Source organism: Perca fluviatilis, chromosome 24 (assembly GCF_010015445.1).
Source record: "Perca fluviatilis chromosome 24, GENO_Pfluv_1.0, whole genome shotgun sequence".
Lineage (NCBI taxonomy): Eukaryota > Metazoa > Chordata > Actinopteri > Perciformes > Percidae > Perca > Perca fluviatilis.
Window position 1 is genome coordinate 12,526,556 of NC_053135.1, and position 13,680 is coordinate 12,540,235.

A 13,680-nucleotide genomic window follows, 5' to 3' on the forward strand; every position below is an offset into this window, starting at 1 on the left:
TTATAGTAGGAAAAGCACAGTTGAAATTGATAACCTTAACGATGGCTCAATTCCATCAAGTGTCCCAGTAAGCTATTTCAGTGAGTCAGGAATCACAATACCAGGGCCTCTCCTAAGTGGAATGCAGCCATCTTTAATGGTTTTGAATACACCTGTGCTTTTCCTACTATGACGTGTCAACATGTCTGCCGTGAAAAAGGTCTTTACCTTATATATATGTCAATGGTCTATACCAGTATGTTGAATTCATTTCATTGGTAACGCCTGTGTTTGATGTCCACCTTCAGAGAGGCCTGTGAAGTAAAATCCCGAATACTCAATTTCAACTACTGTCCAAGCAGTTGAAGTGGAGAGGGGGAGAGGTGAATACAATGTATCTGTATTAATATTCAACTTTGCACCAAGTAATATGAGTTTTTTTGGTATTACTTTGAAACTGTTATGTACAATCATCTTCATTTTACAGAAACCGCTCCAGAGTGAAGCAGCCATTTCCCATCACCTGGTGATGTTCCTGAAGACATGACACAAGGTGAGCTCATATACACACAGGTGACTGTGGCTGCAAATAGGCTATCACAGGGCTCCAGACTAACTTCTTTTACTAGGAGCGCTGTAGCCCTTAACTGAAAAATTGTAAAGACACAGGCAGAAAATTTAGGGGCGCACATCTTAAATTGACCTGCAACGCAGTGCTTCCAATTTTTTTTCCCCATTACTGATAAATGCTTTGGTGATAAATACAGAAACTACAATGTGCTGTTTTATTTTAGTTCACAGTCACGTTTTAATTGAATGGTGCTTAACAAGTGGACTTCCATAAATGTAAACAAAGTATTATTACTGTCATTACAGTGCAAAAACCAAACCAAAACAAATACATTAAATGTAAACATGAGGTAAGTGGTCAGTGGTCACTTGACTGTCATTACAGCATCAGAACAGGTAACCTTATTAACAGAACGAAAATATATATTATTTATTCAAATTGAAAACTTCTTTGTTAACATATATAAATACTCTCTCAAAGTCTCCTACACCAGTCTGTCTGTTACGAAAATGCGTTTGATTTTGTGACGAATAGTACAGGGGGGGCTAATAGTCTATATCCTTGACGTTCCACTTCCGGGATTGCTCCGGTGCTGCAGGAAATTCCGCTGGATTTGTGTATTTTCCATACTTCTGCTTTCTTTGTGCTGGAATTTTAAATTTTGTGGATTTATGAGGACTATTGTTGACTACTCCTCAGATCTCTGCAGGGTAAATCCAGCCAACTAGCTAGACTATCTGTCCAATCTGAGTTTTCTCTCGCACGACTATTTTGTTTGAGTTTAGCGCCGCCCATGACGATTCTGATTGGTTTAAAGAAATGCCATTTAAACCAGAGCACATTTTCCTCCCATCCCGAATGCTATGTGGAGTAGCCAGACCCTACCTCAGCACTCTTTGGAGCAGGGTCTGGCAAAGCGAGACTAGGGGGCTACCAATCTGGCCCCGCCGACTGGAATTGCTCGCAGACGGGGTTGAGACGGTAAACAAAGTGGGGGGAAGAGAGGAGGGCTAACGTTAGGCTAAGGCTAACTCCTCCTCGGCTGTCACAGCGCAGCATTTTCCTCGCCAGTGTACGGTCTTTAGCAAACAAAATGGATAAACTTCTGCTGCGGATCACCACTCGTAACTGGATTATGGACTGCAACATCATGATTTTGACGGAAACATGGTGCAACAGCGGCGTGCAACAGTATGTGCATGTATCGCCATGATAAACTTTTACGGACGATGAGTGTGACGCCACGAAAGCGAGACGCACGAGTGTAGATGATGTTACCCACGCAGTTGACTCATCACTTACGAACCCTCCCCCTCTCACACACAATGACCAACTCTTGCAGACTCGCTTCCGCCTCGTTTTTTAACATGAAATTTAAAAATAGTTGTCAAATTTGCAGTTGGCACTGTCTCAACATTTTTCCCCACAATGCGAGCATTTGGTCGCAGTCTGAAGACCTGTATCAGTAGCATAGTCTTAATTAAATGATGTCACGGCTGTGAAAGTATTATGTTCATGCAATGAGACCATATTGTTTTATCATATTGTTGTTGATGCCTGTGAATATAGAAGAGTAGTTTTTCTAAAGATTAAGGTAAAGAAGTTCACACAATGTCAAATTGTGACTCGGTTCAGTCCTGAACACCACTACTCTTTAGCTTTTATTATTCTATTTGGCTTATCTTCCGTCTGAATTTTGACTTGCCATTGCAGGACAAGCACAGGTGAGTAACCGTGTTAAAAAGGTGTAATGAGCATCATCAAAATGCTTCCAAAGTCACAATTGCCTCTTGTCTCTTGCCGACTCTGCTGACTTCCTGCCGACTCTGCTAGCCTAGGCTAGTTAGCCAGCTGGCCGGTTAAGTTTTCAAATGTTAACATCTGAGTAAACACCGTGGACAAGATGAGCTCAAGCTAGCGAGATCTCTGCGGCCATGTCATGACTACAAGTCGCTCCCCAGGATTGGGAAATCAACTCACCAGTCTCCTGCTGACTCTGCTAGCCTGGTTGGTCCAGGTTTTGAAATGTAAACATCTGAGTAAACACAGAGGAAAAGGTGAAGACGGCGATCAGCTTTGACCAACGGCTACGGTCCCGACTACGTGGACAAGCAAGACCATCTCTGCGGGAATTGAACACCGACTGTGACTTTTCTGCTGGGCATCCTGCTGGCCAGTGAACAGGCGTCGGACAGTGAGCTGGCCTCCAGTCCATGGCTGCTAAAGATTTCCAGCGGAATGTCGGGAGCTGGGATGTCCTTTTGCCCGAGACTCGGCTGGATCCTGGAGTGCCTGTGCCGTTCAACCGGGTGACTCTTTTTCTGCGTGTCGATCTGACGGCCACATTTTGCTTCATGAATCATCCACAAGTTGATGGGATAACATTTCATTGCAATTGTACTTTGTACGATCTCATATGAGAAACACAATTGATTGATTGATAAAATTGATTGATACAATTGATTGGCTTAATCACCATTTATATAGTGACAGTGGGTAGGACAGGATAGGCAAGGGAAGTTTATTTGCAGAGCATTTCCTACACCGAGGCAATTTAAAGTGCTTTACACAATGCATAAGCAATTAAATAAAAACCAGCACAAATCACTGAAATGCAATTTAAAAAATGTTAATTATAGGAAATGAGGATAAAGCAGGGCATGTTTCTTTACAACTTTGTGGACATTTTCGCCTCTACACAGCGTCATTCAATAAAAAAAAAAAAATAAAAAAAATCTGTTCATCCTAGTGAAACATCCTCATTTAGCATGAGGCTGTGTGTCCTGGGAGCTCATCAAGCGGAAATCTTTGGTTGTGTTTGATGTCTTACAAATGTAGATGTGACGCTTTCAGTATATCCCTGTACAGTATGTACCAGAGCACACATATGCTGGCTACACTGCCTCTTTTTTTAAACCGTATTTGGGTTTTACTTTTTATTTTAATCGCAAAGTAACTGATTAGAAGTACAGCTAAAGAAAGCGGCACAAAACGTCCTTGCCTACAGACCCATGACCACCCTTTGAATGCAAGAACTTTTCACATCATAAAGTGGATAATTATCTCCGATTAAATAAACTATTGAATATGCTTTCCCTTGTAGTTGATGCTGAATATTGCTTCCAATTTAATGTAAAATCCAGAGAAGCATGTTTGCTATTTCAAATGGAGAGCAGAAACTTAAGTTTTTAACATATCATTTGCTAACACAGGTTGTGAGTTACCTGATATGTAATTGATTAAACCTAGGTTAATTGAATGCATAATCCGACTGATATTATGCACGAAATATGTAAATTTGTATGTCTAAAGAGCCCTAACTGTGTCGCAGTACTCATTAAATGATAGTGAATTCTGGAAAAATCCAAAATAAATAAAAAGAGATTTTCCTTTATTGTCCCTCTTTCATGTATTTCCATACATAAAAAAACCGAAATGTTGTTCCCCAAAGTTTCAGTGATTAAAAACAATATCAATCATGAAAACAATATAAAAACAATAGCAATAAATAATTAAAACATTTAAAACAACTTAAGATTAGAAAGGATAAATGGATTTTATTTAATTCTCCTGCATGGTGCAGCATCTTAGTATTTACCAAATGTTCTAACAGAGGCAGACCTAACTTCCAGAAGAAAAACACACGCATCCTTTAAATATACACACTCTTGGTTGCACAAAGGGACAGGAACAGACGGTGAGGCTCCGCAGCGTGTTGCGTGTGTTTCTGTCACACTTGAGTTCTGTCAAGATATCGTCTCCCGACTTGCCCCAGTGACAGCTCTGGCCCTCTGATCTCTAGCCTGTGTGTGTGTGTGTGTGTGTGTGTGTGTGTGTGTGTGTGTGTGACACGTTAACTCAGCTCACGTCTCTCCTCTCTGTCTCTGAGGATACGTTCTTCTGCAGATAGGGTTAGTTTGCAGTGACAGATGCCATATAAGCTGGCAAGAGAGAGAGTGTATGACAGATGCAGAAAAAGAGAAGGGCGTAGCCTTCAAGCATTTCATTTTAACAACCAGTATTGGTACTTCAGACAGTGGGTCACCTTACCAGTCAACACCAGAGTCATCCATGTGTGGTAGATGATTGGCTTAGCTGTCCAGTGCACACTTAATGTCTTGTCTACCTAGGCATCGTAGAGCAATAGTAGCCACAAGAATGTTCCATAACGTAACATACCATACATTGCGGTCCGACCTGTAGAGAACGTTAATTCACGGTTGTTTTGCCCAAGTTAAATTGCATGTTTCCATTATGAGGAAGTTTTCTGTCACAGTGGTTGTTGCCGAGATGGTAAATAGCCATGGCCCACCCGCCCACTCGCTCCTCCTCCGGTAATGTTAGCAGTTAGCGTGTGTCTTACTTTTTTTTGCGAGTTACTAACTCGATTACTCTATAATAATTTAACGTGAATACCCGGATGTTGAAATGGCTGAAATAGCCCATGCCTACTAGTGTCCGCGATGAATTAGTGAAGCTCAATGCTTACCTGTTCAGGAGAAAACTAACCAACTCGGTATCTGTCTTTAAGTCCTTTTTGGGCTCTAAGCTGTCTCCATCTTGGAAATGCACCTCCAATATTAATTGTACGACCAGTCTGGATTGTCTTCTTTCTGTTGTGCATGTTCAGCCTCTCATTCTGTCTCTCTCTCTCTCTGCAGTGTGTAATATCTTTAGTAATGTTATAAACATAATCATATAAAGAGGATACGTATTCTGGCTGAGCTCTGGAATTTGATATCATTGAACCATGTTTATGATCACATCCATTACCCCCCATGACTGGTCAGCAGAATGTGTCATAGACATAAATAACAGACGAGCATGGTGTACTTTTTCGGATCTTTAGAACTATATTTTATATAGTTTTGAGAAATTTAAAAATAACTTGTTCCTCTTAAAAATAAATCTAGATATCTTGGCAGGGACATGGTGTATCCTGAACTCTCTGGCCTGTCCCTGGCACAGGACTGGTTTTAAATAACTTCACAGAACACAATGTAATGACACTCCTCCGATCGTGGGACAGGCAGCCCTGTGCTGTAACGTTTTTCAGAAAATTTTGTGACAATGACATTTTAGCCTAGCAGCCTAATTCAATTTCCAATTCAATTTTATTCAACTCAGTTTTATTCATAGTATCAAATCATAACAAGAATTATCTCAATACACTTAGATAGAGTAGTTCTAGACCACACTCTATAATTTACAAAGACCCAACAATTTCCCACAAGCAAGCATTTTGTGCAACAGTGGCGAGGAAAAACTTCCTTTTGGGCAGAAACCTCGGACAGACCCTGGCTCTATGTGGGCGTCTGTCGCTGCCGGTTTCGACACAAACACTGATACAGATATACAGATATAGAGAAATATGATTCATAATAATTATAGCAGTTGGGATGATGAACAGTGACAGGTAACAATAAAGATTGTGGAACTATGACTAGAAATAATAGTTGTAGCAGTTCAAGACGTAGCGGGGCATTGTGGAGCGGTCCCGTAAATGAATGTTACAGAAATTATGCTTGACATTTATTATAAAATATTGGTATTTTTGTATCTTCGATAATAACCTAAAAAAGTGACTGATTGTAGCACCTTAGTCTGATACTCTTTTACAAAGAAGACAAAGAAACCTTATATTATCAATTCTGATTTATGGTCTAAAGGAATAGTTGGTAACACTTTTGATTTATAGAGGTGTGCATAAGACTGACATGACACTGTCATAACCATGACATGACACTGGTCATGAACATGACTGTTGTCAGTAAGTGCCATTTGGTAAAGTATGACGTATGCAAAGTTAGCATTATTTAAGATGACAGCTGTCATGTCAAGGGTGGGATGGTGTCATGTCAGTCTTATGCAGACCCCTTCAAATAAAGTGTTACAAAATAGTTTGATATTTTGGGGAATACACTTTTCGATACCATTCTCATATCTGCCTGTTTAATATGATGCTATAGCCAGCAGCCGCTTAGCTTAGCATAAAGACTAGAAACTAGCTGGCTAGCCTGGCTCTGTCCATATTTAACAGTCTGACTACCATCACCTCTCAAGCTCACTATTTAAAACGTTCTATCTCTTTTTTTTAATCAGTGCAAAACATTCTCGCGGTGACAAGTCTCTAGGAAGCTGAGCATAACGTTCAATGTTGTAGTCTGTGTTTGTCTTTCCAGACAGTCCACCTTAAAGTCTCTGTACCCTGTATCTGTTCCTGCTACTGCCTGAGATACTGCCTCTCCTTATAAAGTCATGATGCCTCATAGTGAGATACACCAGTACACACACTAGCACATCTATGAACAACATACAGGCAGTATGTTGTTCATTTGCGCCACATATTACTGTAAATCATTTATATCCACTAATACATCAAATATCTTTTTGGCTCCATTTTATTTGAGCAATTTGTATGATGTATCCTGAACTGGTTGTCCCCAAATATAACTAATGTGTATTCTGTGGAAGGTAAAAGTTGGCCTAGAGGTTCACAAGATGATTGTCAGAATAATCATATTTCCAGTGAGCCTGTTTATGATCATCTTCAGCCTGACAGGAGTTCAGAAGTCCTGCAGTCTGGAACTGCCTGCTAACATACTGAATTTGCAGGCGTATAGGAAAGATTGACAAAGCCATCAAGCAGTAAACTGCTCAGTAGAGTTGGCTGTCAAGTAACTGGCTATCCCTCTTCAAGCATCTCATGCTTGCAATTAACTCCTGCAAATGCCTTTTAGCATCTTTATCCCGAAGAAACCTCTAATTCACATATTTCCTTCTTTTTCAACCTGTTACTGACATTTGTCTTTGTGTCTCATGTGTGGAACGTGTTAAATGATTCCTGGTGAAACTGAGCTAATGCTAAACAAAATCCAAACTTATAGGGAGGTAATGGGGAAAATCACAGGTTGGGTAGCTCCTGGAAAGAAAATTTGCTTGAGATACAGGAATGAAGCATGAAAGAAATAGCATAAATAGACTTTTATGAGTTTATAGGTCTCATTGTCATTCTAGCTACAGGCAGACCCTTGTAACGGCTGCTGCCCACCATCTCTAAAAGGACCCAATGAGCCAGAAAATGTGTCCAAGAGCAAAGAAGGAGCCACTTGTCCCTGTTACTCTCTGTATGGCATTGTGTGTGTGTATGTGTGTGTGTGTATGTGTGTGTGTGTGTGTGTGTGTGTGTGTGTGTGTGTGTGTGTGTGTGTGTGTGTGTGTGTGTGTGTGTGTGTGTGTATTTTCCAGAGCGGATGGGTTTCTGTGTTCTGTGTTTCTGTGTAGTTCAGTCTTCTGGGGGTTAAACTGAGACCTTGAAATGTTTTCCTTCTTTCCATCCTCTTGCACTCTTTTATCCCTCATCCACAGTGCTCTCTCGCTCTCGCTCTCGCTCTCTCTCTCTCTTAGTAATAGACAGGAGGCTGCCTTCAGGCAGACGTTATTTCTTAAGCAACTGCAGCTGTCTACTTTCAGTGCAACACACAAACTCACACGCTGAAACTTAACAGATGAATTAACCATGACGTCACTGCTGTAGAAATAATAAACAGGAACAACAGTGGCATGAAAAATCTTTCTAATGACGAAATTGTCACTGCATGAGTGTAATAAATTGAGTCTATGATTGAATTAAAGCACACACACACACACACACACACACACACACACACACACACACACACACACACACACACAGATCTGCTTAGACAGTCAATGAACTAACAAAATGAGACTTGCTAGCTTGCATCGCTAGCTGTTTATCTATGCGGTCTTCACATTTGTAATTTTTGCCATTTTATACTTAGTTTACATACGTATCTCAGTATTCAGTTCAAACTGTGTGCTGCTGCTGTAATGTGTAACTTACAATATATATTGTCCTGATGTGACAAAAACATAATTGATAATTGTTAGCATTACTGGTAGTAATATGATAGAAATCTACTAATATATGTAGATTATTTGGACATGCGCACATTCCTTTAATTTCCCCTCTGGAGTCATTGCTGAAGTATTTTCTGATATGATCTACACAAATATAAACCTACCTGAATAAAAACAGCTGACTTGACTTTGAGGTTACCCTGGTGACACTAGATGAGACTGGACGAGGTGTGATAAAATGGACTAGTTTTGCCTCAGAATTCCTTTTTATTGTTTTGTGCACTGTTTAATTGAATGGTTTTATTTTGTGGCGTCATGACTAAATGAGGTTACAGCACACTGAGCACTAATTTTGACTTTTCTGCTTGTAGAAAAAGACTGCATAAGAGGGGACAAAATACAACTCTCTGAAAACTCTGTTTGTTTCATACCTATGTCCATTAAAAAGGACATGTTTGCAGGTATGCTTGTGAAGTTTGTCAGGCAAAGTAACTTCAAATTTATACCAAATATATTTTATGTTAAATACAGGCAAATATTGTGTCTGCACTGGGTCTGTTAGGGTTATAACACAGAATCAGCACCCTTATACATTTGAGTCATGAGCAATGATCTACAAGCAATTCTGTAATGATGCTGGCTGCATACCTGGCAATTTGAATGCATGGTAGTTACTTGTGAGAAGCAAGTCACAAACAAATTAATACTGGCCTGTAGGAGCTCTAAACATGCATGGTTATAGGCACTGTTTCTTTAATTTTCACTGTTTTATTTATCAACTGTTACCAATCAAGTAAGAAGCACCTTTTCTCATGTTGAAGTAGAAATCCTTGAAGGGCTCTTTTATCCTCCATCTTTCTTCAGGCATAACATTTTAAAACGTTAATGGATGATGTTAGATGAAAGATTCTGTTGTGCTTTGTCTGTGTCAAGAGTAATACAATGTACTTGAAGATACAAGAGGCAAAGAATAACACACTTTATTTGTATAGCACCATTTTATACAGATTCAAAGTGCTTTACAGATGACTGACAAGCCAATAAGACAGTACAAATATAAACAGAGAAACAATTTGTCTTATGCATGCACATGGAACATAGAAATGACAAAAATGAAAATAGACCAATAAAATAGAAGTCAAAAAGATATAAAATGGATTGGAGGCAATAAAAACATTCTAAAACATCAGTACGATAAAATGATTTTAATTAACAGGTTTTGAATAATGGGCATTATACTTTCTTATCAAAAGCCAGCCTAAATGGGTTAATGTCAAATCTTAATAATAAAAATGAGGTTTACCCAAGAGAAAACAAGATCTGACCCATTTAATGTTGTTTCTTTTCTGCAAACCTGTAACCTGTAACAGCAAAACTAAAATCGTGTTTCTTCCAAATGGTTATACTTTAGACTGCCATATAAACCACAAGTTGAAAACCAAAAGTCTGAAGCCAATGAAACGGGGAGAGAGAGTGCAAGAAGGTCAGTTGGAGAGAGTGTTTAGTCAAAGTGTTGAATAGATTTCAGGAAGTACTTTGTTCTTCTCCTCTCTGCCTACGTCATCGTCTCTGGCTCGCACATTTTCCACCGCCTTGGCCAACTCTTTCTCTAACACACACACACACACACGCACACACACACACACACACACACACACACACACACACACACACACACACACACACACACACACACACACACACACACACACACACACACACACATACAAACACACACACACTCGTTCAACAGGGCACAGATAGACAGTAACACATGTGGACATGCACACCAGTGGACATGCAGGCTTGCTTTTGAAACGAGCATACTAGGTCTGGCAAACAACCTCATTCTCACACACACAACAGTCTGCTCTTAGCTACGATTGGAAGCTCTGCAGGCCTGTGTGTTTGTATGTGTGGGGAAGCTGAGCATTTAGCCACCAGTGATGCTAGTGGCACCAAAACAATGTGGTCATTATTGGACTTGACACAAAGCCATGGGAATAGGAAGAGCGGGCAAAACAGAGAAACAGAACTCACAGGATATACACAGTAGCTTTTACCTGTTTTGTTCAAACATTTCTCAAAGAAATAGGATTTGACTTATAGGGGACACAGCCGGTTTCAAACTACCGGGATTCCATTCCATTTCCATAGTTAAATACATTAATGTAAGAAAATAAAGTAGCTGCACCTTCTATACCTTTACTAGATTAGGGTTATGATCTATTCTGAACAGTGTATTTCTATATAGGCGATTGGGTTCAACAGCAACAGGAAAGGTTTCTCATCCTGACTACCCTCTCCTGCTCTCCCTCCTATTCTTTGTGGTCTTTGTTCTTTGGGGTTCCCCTCAGTAATTACTATGCTGAGTGGCCCCAAAAACAACAACAGTCCACTGTGGCTGCATGTCAAGGCAGGATACTAACTTTTCTGCTCAGTGGCCTCAGAGACAAAGCCAGCACTGTCTAATCAACCGTTTACTTCCCTGTGAGTATTTTTTGTCAGTGTTTACTGTCAGGTCTGGGAAAAGTGCAACTGGATGGCCTTTTCTATATTGTGATGATAAAGGACATTTAACCTCAAGTGAAGCAATGTTACACCTGCTAAGCAGATTGAGAGATTTTCATTTAAAACTGATTTCAGACCAAGTCTTGTGTGCAATATTATTGAATTATATCTTAAGTAAAACACAAAGTTAATACATCTGTATGTGTGGCTGTGTCTTTCTAGGAACTCTCCAAGTGTTCCCTGGAAGAAACAAACCCAGTTATCATGAACCGACGTGGGTGAAACCAGATTTAAGGAACATTTCTAAATGTGACTGAGGGAGCAAGATCTACTTTGATCACCCGAGGTCCTTAGGAACTAAGCATCTCCAATTACTATCTTTTTTACTAATACTGAATAATTTCAATGCAGCAAAATGACAAACACCAGCCTTTGTTTTAAACTTTGATATTGTTTGATTTCTTTTTAAATTTATGAAGGAAAAGTATTAAGACATACACTCTCTGCTGCAAGCACACTCTTTGAGCAAATTTCGGATAAGCTGGTTGATTTACCCTTTGTGTTGCCAAATTTTTAGGTTTTTACAGTGCCACGTTCATGATTTGGATTTATTTCAGCAATAATATAGTTAAATAGTAACATAAGAACAATGCTAAATATTAAAAGACAATCCAATAAAGTCAACGTTTTATTTCAGGTCACCAATGATGCACATATTCAGTACCTTTCACTTTGTTTTCTGTTTTCTGTTTGCAGCTGTTGTGTAACTGGCTTTAAGGGTTAACGTTTTGGAAAACCCTTCTTGTTCCTGGTAGTAGGCTGGTAAACTCGGTTAGAGGCCACTGGGGGAAGAGAAAATAAGATTTAATGGCCATTTTAGCCTGGGTGAGCCCAGATGAAATAAGATTTGAGTGTAATTTCTTGATATCAATCCCAGGGCCAAAGCAGATAACCGATCAAAGATCACAAGTTACAGGAAACATACGTTTATTGAGAAACTGATGGAGAGGAGCGAGCAGAGGGGGAGAAAACTGAATGCTATTTGATGGTGCTGTGAGTGGAAGGATTTTTTTTTTTTTTATGATCAAATTTTAGATTTTATGACTTTAGAGACGTATCTCTTCTGAGTAGTCCAATATGTCCTATGGCATATGTTGAAGTGGATCTGCTGGTTATTTGGGTTCTTGGAACAGTGGGAAATGTCCCAAACTGTCTCCCAATTAATTACGTTCCCCTCAGTGCTCAGCTCTCGCTCCCATTTCTTTACTATTGGGAGTTCTCCTACTGATACTTGCATCAGTTTAGCATAAATCCTGGACACTAATCCTCTCACAGGAATATCAACAAGCCATTTAATGATTGGGTGTGTCTCAAGACTGTTCCCCCATGGCACTCCATAACATTTTAGGGCTGATCTTAAGCAAAGATAAGGGAAGAAGGATGTCCTAGGGACCTCAACGCTAACTCGCAGGTCTTCAAAACTTAACATACCTTCATCATTGAATAGCTGGTCTAAAGAATAAATACCTCTGTCACTCCACTAGTTACAAGTAAAGTGTTTGTTATCAGACATTAGGTGTGCATTGTGCCATATTGGGGTATTCAAATGCCACTTATTGGTCAGTGTGTTGGTGATAATAGGGCCATGGGCTAGCATACACTTTTTTGGACACATCTGCAAAAGCAAGGTCTTGCAGTCTTAGGGCGCTGACACACCAGGCCTATTATCAGCCGTGGGACAGTCTGGCGAGGTCAGTGACTCAAATCTGTTCGGTGTGTCCCGTGCTGTCGTCCGTCTGAGGGACTGTCGGCGTTTATTTTGGCCGACCTGACATGTTCGGTCGGCTGCAGAGTCGGGACTCACCCGGAAATAGCGAGCGGAATGAGGTGACAAGAGTCTCTCAAAATCTGACGAAAATCTTTTAAACTGACCTTTGTTGAGCTGAAATGAAAACAGATTCAGCAACTGCATGGCCTATTTCTCGCTTAAAATGTTTTCAGAAACACGTTTCGGTGAACTATTTTAGTACAATATGAGATCGTATTCTGAACGGCCGCCATGACAGTCAGGCTTTGCATTTCCGGAGAAAACAAACCCATGTGACGCGTTCGTCCAATCAGCTGCCGGTTTTCATTTCTTGGACAACATTACAGATTAGGGCCGCCTGCTGTTATAGAGATGATTACGCCTCGTCTCCTCTCATCTTTTTGGTCTGTTCTGTGGCAGTTTTTTGGACCTCGGGGACGCGACTTATCATATCGACGGTGTTTTCTGTCAACGGTCAGCCGTCGGCTATATGTGTCTACACCTTTAGACTTCCAGTGAGGTTTTGCTCTATTTCTCTCCATGGGACTGAAGATGAGGGATCCATCCCAACTATGAGGGCCCATAGCTGATAGGCTCTGTGGTACACTTTAAGTTTGGGCCTCCCGTGTTTGTGGTACGTTGCAGGGTAGAGTATTTTAGCCTAGGTTGTTTATTATTCCAAATATACTGCCGAATTACGGGATACAGGGGAAGGATTGATATAAGGCGCAGACTAATCTGCTTCAGCATTAAACTTAAAGTTTAGTAAAATCCTAGTAAAAGATTTTTGCTCATTAAATTAATGTCATGTTAAAGCTTTATTGCGTAACTTTTTGATATTACTGAACGTCTGTACATTCAAACCATTGCCAAATGAGTTGCTACAAAGCTAATTAAGACTATCAGCTCCACACAACTCTATTTCTAG

The 13,680-nt window shown here is 40.1% G+C and overlaps 1 long non-coding RNA gene across 1 annotated transcript in view; it reads left to right on the forward strand.

Moving 5' to 3' along the window:
- Nucleotides 1-13,680, forward strand: part of LOC120554062 — a 132,575-nt gene that overhangs the window by 653 nt on the left and 118,242 nt on the right. Inside the window, exons 2-3 of the long non-coding RNA XR_005638301.1 lie at nt 288-362; nt 467-532. This is a non-coding gene — a long non-coding RNA (uncharacterized LOC120554062). The remainder of the gene's footprint in view (nt 1-287; nt 363-466; nt 533-13,680) is intronic.